The following is an 8,077-nucleotide window of genomic DNA, read 5'->3' as shown; positions in this document are numbered from 1 at the left end:
GAAGAAATATTTGTGGCAAAAAAATTGGGGCACCTGAATTTTGTGCCATTTTTAATATGTTATTTGATTTACTCAAATACAAATACAACTTTTTCGTATCTCGCTTATTTTTCGAGAAAAAAAAAGTCCACTTAATTGCATATCCCTGGATCACACAAGGAATTTGGGAAAGAGTTTCATTTGGAATTCATTATTAACTAAGCAAGATACGAAAAAAATTCAAGAGACAGAAAAGTTTTATTTGTATAATCCACAGAACATAATAAAAATTGCACAAAAGTCAGTGGCATATATTTCAGTTGTTGTTAAATTTTAACACCCTGTATATTGAGAACGAAGAATTTCTGGACATATGTTTATATGAACTTTTTGTTTTAAAATTACTCAAAGAATGGTCTCTTAAATTTATGGTACATACCTAATTAACTTCCTGCACGTATTCTTCTATATCGTCGTTGTTAGATGTAGAAATGCGATGTTTATTTTTGTTTAAATATTTTGTTAATGTATGAACTTTATTTATATTAAAAAATCAATATTTGGTACTATGTAGGTATTTTTATTTTACAAAATAATAACATCTAAAAAAATGTTTAAGTCCGGCTCTAGCCAAGGCAAAAGCCGCGTGGACCGTAGCGAGTGTCAGCGGCATCCCTACTATAAGCAAAAATTCCTCGCCTGCGTTAGTACACATGCACCGAACTCGCTTATTCAAGCCAATGTATTTTTATTGAAGTGCGACTGCTGGTTTCTTTAAGCTGTGCTCAAGCCGAAGTCACAAACCTTCTAACAAAAACATTCAAAACAAACATAAATCCCGGTGACATAAAAAAAATGCCACCGCGTTAAACTAAAAAAGCCAAGCGATAAACCCGATGCTGTACTAGTACATTTTTCGATGGAATCCGTACGGTCAAAGGCTCGAAAATTAGTTAAAAGTGCCGTGCAAATAAAGGAAGACCTTAAGAAACATCGGCTTACTTTGTTTAAATGTGCCCTGCAAAAATTTTCTAGTAAACAAGTGTGGGTGTTAAATCATAAACATTTGTGTGAGAATCGGCGATATAGTGCATAGGGTCTCTTAGGAGAGGGACCTCAATTTGCTATTGCAAGATCGCCCAGTGAAAACATTTCATTAGGCAAATAGGGACTATAAGGTTTTTTTTGTCTATTTTTATTTTGTTTATTTGTCGGGGACTATGACCCTGGAAAAGCAAGATAAAAGTGCGAGTGGGTGCTGCAAGAGTTTATTCTTCTCACATTTAACGGTTTTAAAATACATGGTAGTTCTGGTGGGTTTTGGGGCAGAGCGTGTTATGGGAAAGAATGGTGTAGAGGCGGTTCTCTTTTTGAATTCCGCAAATGGCGAATAAACCGAATGTGCTGCGAATACCGGTTTTCATCAGTTTACTTCCTATGTTGAACACTAAATTTGATATATTAGCACTATCAGAGCCATGGCTCTCACCAGATCAACCTTCAAATACTTTTATAATTACAGGATACAAATTTATCAGGAAAGAAAGGCAAACAAGGGGTGGTGGAGTTGCAATGTACATAAAAAAAGAACTAACATTCAATAAAATATGTCTTGAGTTTTTGATTGTTTGATTCAGAAAATTTGTTTGAATTTATGTTCATCGAGTTTGTGCTTTGCTCACAAAAATACTTCTCAGCATGTATATATCGCGTCCCGTCGAATAATATTACGGAATTTAATCACAAACCAGAAGACTTACTAACTATTTTAACTCCACTGTACGAAAATATCATTATCACTGGAGACCTAAACATAAATCCCTGACAAAATTCAATACACACTTCAAATTTAAAAAATATTTTAGATAATTCAGCCTTATTCAACTAATTGATAGGCCTACAGGATTAATAAGCACTCTGCAACCCTGATAGATCTAATAATTACAAGCTCGAATCTAGAAGTCATAGATAGTATCTCTGTTGAAATTTCTGAAGAAATAACAGATCATAACTTAACTTACGTAACTATTAACCTGCCCAAACTGAAAGTAAAACCAGGATTGACGTATCTTAGAAATTATAATAATATTGATCTAAATAAATTTAATCAAGACGCAATAACTATACCGGACCAACAAATATATAGAACACCAAATAATATTAATGATAAGATTGAACTGCTTAACACATATATTAACAATTTGATAAGCAAAAATGCTCCGTTAGAAATCAGTTCACCCCTTGGATTACTCAAAATATTAGGCTGTTAAAATTTCGCGAAAAAGCTAGACGAGCCTACAATAAGAACAGAACTCAACCCAAACTGCAGTATTACCAAGAATTAGGAAATTATACTAAATATGAGGTATTAAGAGAAAAGGCCGCTTATTTTTTGACCAACTTTCCGTAAAGAAAGGAAAAGAATTACAGTTAAGAAATTAAAATTAACTTACACAAATATTAATCATGATCTGCCACCTAATTTTAAAAACCCTTCTGACTTAGAACATGAATGCATAGAATAAGCCTAGCTGCAAACCATAGGCGAGGTTGTTTGAGTTCTCCATCTCTCAGACAATGATGCCAAATCGACTTTCCAATTTTTCATTCAATATATAATTTTCTTAATCCACTACATATGTATGTATTCTGTAACAGGTAAAAAGTGTACTCTTTAAAAGCTTCCTTTATTTGCTGACTAATAATATATATTTTGAGAATAATCAACAAATTTTTCAAAATAAAAAAAAAGATTCCTCACAAAAAAGTTAATGAAAAAAAGCAACTTAGCAACGTAGAATATATGTATACAGTGTATACACTATACTATGTATACAATGCTCGTATTCGAAGTTGCCACTTTGTTGTGTTGTTTTTTTAGATATTTTTTCATATCGATCGATATCCAGCAACCAGCCATCTAGAACGCAGCATATGTCGTTTGCCAGCAACCTATTTATACTCCGCGCCCGTTGTTATTTAATCGATTAATGCCCGTATCTCCTCAAATTCCCAAGGAATTTATTATTTTTTTTTGTCCAGATATTAACAATCAATAACTAAATCGATTTATAGTGGTTATAAACCTTTACAACTGTATGTAAAAATTACTTAAAAAGTCGAATGTTAAAGAAATGAAAAAGGCTCCCAAAGGATTTGGATTAATCGTTTTTTTTATAATAAATATCTAAGGTTTATCCATATCCTTTGGCAATTATAGCCATTTATAACATCTTACTCAATAATTTGTAATCAAAAAGCTTTCGCTTGTAGAGGTTTGCAACCATCTCAAATCCGTTTAGATATTTAATATATATTACAGAAAAGTTTAATTCAAATCCTTTGGTTTCCAAGTTAAACTTTTAATTTTCTTAGTTTGTCGGGGTTTATACCCATTATCACAGCATAAATAAACCAGCAGTCGCACTCCAATAAAAATACATTGGCTTGAATAAGCGAGTTCGGTGCACGCGTACTAACGCAGGCGCGGCATATTTGCTTATAGTAGGGATACCGCTGACATTCGCTACGGTCCACGCGGCTTTTGCCTTGGCTAGAGCCGGACTTTAAACATTTGTTTAGATATTATTATCTTGTTAAATAAAAATACCTACATAGTACAAATATTGATTTTTTAATATTAATAAAGTTCATACATTAACAAAATATTTAAACAAAAATAACAATAACATCGCATTTCTACATCTAACAACGACGATATAGAAGAATCTACGTGCAGGAAGTTAATTAGGTATGTACCATAAATTTAAGAGACCATTCTTTAAGTAATTTTAAAACAGAAAGTTCATATAAACATATGTCCAGAAATTCTTCGTTCTCAATATACAGGGTGTTAAAATTTAACAACAACTAAAATATACGCCACTGACTTTAGTGCAATTTTTATTATGTTCTGTGGATTATAAAAATAAAACTTTTTTGTCTCTTGAATCTTGCTTAGTTAATAATAAATTCCAAAAGAAACTTTTCCCCAAATTCCTTGTGTGATCCAGGGATATGCGATTAAGTGGACTTTTTTTTTCTCGAAAAATAAGCAAGATACGAAAAAGTTGTATTTGTATTTAAGTAAATCAAATAAGATATTAAAAATGGCACAAAATTCAGGTGCCCCAATTTTTTTGCCACAAATATTTCTTCAGGTCCCGTTCGAGATTACACTGAACCTAATAAATTTAATCATGTTAGGGGTAAATTAGCTCCTTAATGTTATAAATAACACCGTCAGAGAACTTGCGGACCTATGTTCATATGAACTTTTTGTCTTAAAATTACTCAAACAATTGCCTCTTAAATTATTTATGGTACATATTTAATTAATACCCTGTATAGTAACGCTTTTAGATTAACATCTGACTATATAGTATTTTAAGGATTAAAACCAGTCATACAAATAAAGTAATATTTCAAAACAAATAGAAACTTTTAGGCCAATAAACAAAGATAAATATTTGGCAACAATTCAAAACAATTCTAACATCTGCGAATTTTTGTTATATTATTAAGTACCATTTAAAGTAAAAGTATACAATTTTGCAACTCTTTTAAATATGGCAACACTGTTAAAATGGCAGAAATATAAATAATTTTCTTAAAAATCCAAAAAAAAAAAATTACATTGCTGCAACTTTAATTGATGCTTAATTATGTTATTTAAGCCATACAGCCAAATTTGCAGCTATTAAAAACTTTGGCAAAGTCAATTATTTTGCTTCATTAATAATTTTTGACATACCCCCCTTTTAATACTGTTTTGGGAAATATATACTGATGAATTTGGATAAATCTTTCTTAGTGTCAACAGAACTAGATGTAAGATTTTCCATAAGCGAAATTTTATAACCTATATTTTTTTTAACTACTAAATCGACAAAAAAATATCTTGCTGTTATAGAAAACAATTGCAAATTTACATAACTATTGGTATTAATAATGGAAGGTAGTATACAGTTTTGCAACAATGTTAAATTTTTTTTCTTTAAAGTTACACAAAAAAATATTAATGAAGCACTAAACACTTTGGCAAAGTCATTTATTTGACTTTGCCATACTGTTTAGTAGCTCCAACTTTGGCTTTATATCTTAAATATACCATAGTAAAGCGTCCATTAACTTTGTAGCAATGTTTTTTTTTTACAAATTTATTAATACATTTAGATTTTCGCCATTTTAACAGTGTTGCTGAGCTTAAAAAGAGTTGCAAAATCTAATACTTTTATTTTAGTTGGTACTTAATAAGCAACGTAACAAAAATTCGCAGGTGTTGGAATTTTTTTATCTATACAGGTTTTAGGTTTGTACGAACTGTGCATCACGCTATTCCAATAAATAATATTTAGAACAATATATAATATATCACTTACTTATTTCTCCAAATAATTAGTTTCCTATTTCTATTGGGAACCTTAAATTGAATATTTATATGTTTTATTGTGTAATATATCCTAATCCTTGCATATAGTTTAGCAAAATATTTATAGGGAAAACTTTGACAGGGATGTGTGTATTCCACCGTATTAAACACATTGATTAATTTCAGCACAATATTGTCTTGAGTTGAAAAGCCTTCAAAATTTTTTTGAAACAAATTTTCCAAGCATGTGACATATCGAACAAATGTTTTATTTGGCATATAGAGGCTTCCAAATGGTTCAATTTCAGTATGACTGTAAGCTTTTAGATAACAAAATAATGAGCTCTCATCTATTTCGTCACATTCTCTTGCGTAAGTTTCATATTTTTCACACGAATGAATTGATAGGCATTTTTTAATAAGATATCCACAAATATAACGAGTAAAATTTTCTATCAGAACATTACAGTTATAATAATCCGTTGGCATATCTATTAAAGGCTGATCGATTGGTGCTTCATTTATGTCATTGTTACTTATGTCCACAATTTTCAAAAGAATTTCGGTATTATCTTTTTCACAATTTTCTGATCCCGAGTGAATCATATCCAAACAAAAGCTTTTTTTGAATGCCCTTATAAACTGTATGGAAGTTGGATTAACAGAGTTCCCACCTTGTTGCCTTACCGACCCAAAAAAAATTTCTAAACAGTCCTGGTTAACTCTTCGAGTCAATAAAAGTCCCATTTCATTAGATTCTAATATGTCTTATAAATTCCATGTCCAACCATAAACACATTTGATTGTTTTTGTTATATCATCCCCTTTTCAGTTTAAAACATGCAAATTGTTAAACATGTCTAAACACTCTAGCAGATATTTCTTTTGTGCAATATCTCCATTGTAGGCCTTGTGATATTCTGTTGGTCCTGTGGACGATGATGAATTCAACATATCGAAAAGATTATTAATTTTTCTAACAGATTGTTCAGTTGCTTTTGCACTGGGTGGTAGATAGCCAAACCGAATATAAAGGTTCATTCCAGTAGCAACTGCATTACTGAATAATTGAGAGGCATACTTGACCTTCATTTTGTCGAAATTTCCAGGAGAAATATGTGAATCAGTCAATTTGGGGGCTGCTCTAACCGAATATTGTTTATCATGTTTATAAAATGTTTTGATAAATTCCCATAATATGATTTCGTCATTTATAATAAACTTGTATTTCATAAAATTATTTCTGAGCGCTTTTAATAAATGAGGGACATCAAAAAGAAAAACGATTTTTAACTCATTGTGGAAAAAATATGGCGAATCTGAAGACACATTTAACAATTTAGACAGCTGGATATTGTTTGATCCCATATTTGATACTACCCCGACCACTCTTAAAGTAATTTCATTTAATTTGGAAATGACATTTAGAATTATTTCTTTTAAGTTTTTACCAGGACACGTGGAATTAACGAAATAGTAGGCAATAGGTTGTTTCCAGTTGTTGCACAAACCTCGAACCATTATAACAGTTGCTGCTAAAGCAGGTTTGAAATCTCTTTTATTTTTAATACCGAAATCTTCAAAACCTATTATTTTATCTGTTTTAGTATTATAAAATAGGTTTGCTTTAATACTCATCTCGTCAACACATAGTATATATAATTTATCTAACTTTTGGAAACTATTAACCTTTTTTTTAAGGGTTTCAAAAACGAAATCATTTATCCCAGGCTGCAAAATAATGTGCATGATAAATTTCTGTAAAATTTTAACACTTGGTAAACAAAATGTAGCCCTTAAAGAATTCTTGTATAATTTTGGTCCTGTAAAATATAAACTGAGGCAATAATTTTTGAAATCATTCGAATATCTTCTAACTTTAGGTTTCTTCAAACTTTGTTTAACTTGAATATTGATAAAATTAGCTAACTTTTTGGACGGGCAAAGTTTATGTGTTAATTTTGCATAATCCTCCAAGTAATGGATTCTAACAAACTGTCTGAACTAACTTCATTTGTTCTAGCTATTTTCTTTTTTAAATTGTACCGTACGTTTTCCAAATGCCTCAACTTCCTTTTCAGTCTATTTTTTCTTGGAATGCTTGATGATAAACTTAAGTCCGTTTGAGTTTGGTGGGATTACGCAGTAACGAGGCAAGATCTACTAACAGAAGCCACATCAGATGAATGTGGGAAGGTTTTAACTAAATCTGAATAAAATGAATAAAGTTAGTTACAAATACCGGAAGTAAATATTTTTCAAAATGTTTACCTTGGCATAATTCTTTGGTTGAATGCGAAGATGTGCTTTCTAGTGCAGAAAACAAAGTACTTACAGAAGCTACATCGGATGATTGTGGTAAAGTTTCATCTAAAATTGAATAACATGTATAAAGTTAATTATAAATATCGCACGTAAATATTTTCAACATTTTTACCTTGACATAATTCTTTCGTTGAATGCGAAGATGTGTCTTCTAGCGTTGGAGAAAAAGTTATAACAGAGGTCACATCGGATGAACGTGGAAAAGGTTCATCTAAATCTGAAGAAAATGTTTAACATTAGTTTAAAATACTCAATGTAAATATTTTTTAAAATTTTACCTTGGCATATTTTTCTGGTTGAATCTGAAGATGTGCATTCTAGCGCTGCGAATAAAGTGGGCACTGCATTTTTTTGTAGTCTGTTGTGCAAATCGTTTAGAAACATTTTATTTTCAAAATGCCT

General features: G+C 30.8%; 1 long non-coding RNA gene across 1 annotated transcript; it reads right to left on the bottom strand.

The window, feature by feature from the left end:
- Positions 1 to 7,467: 7,467 nt before the first annotated feature.
- LOC126747721 (uncharacterized) lies at positions 7,468 to 7,894 on the bottom strand. The gene is made up of 3 exons (XR_007664358.1): positions 7,788 to 7,894; positions 7,622 to 7,720; positions 7,468 to 7,559 (listed from the first exon to the last, which is right to left on the bottom strand). It is a non-coding gene; the product is annotated as an uncharacterized LOC126747721 (long non-coding RNA).
- Between the last annotated feature and the right edge of the window lie 183 nt (positions 7,895 to 8,077).

This window comes from Anthonomus grandis, chromosome 2 (assembly GCF_022605725.1).
Source record: "Anthonomus grandis grandis chromosome 2, icAntGran1.3, whole genome shotgun sequence".
NCBI classification, from domain to species: domain Eukaryota; kingdom Metazoa; phylum Arthropoda; class Insecta; order Coleoptera; family Curculionidae; genus Anthonomus; species Anthonomus grandis.
Note: the sequence above shows the minus strand (reverse complement) of the source record. Positions and strands in the feature narration are given on the sequence as shown.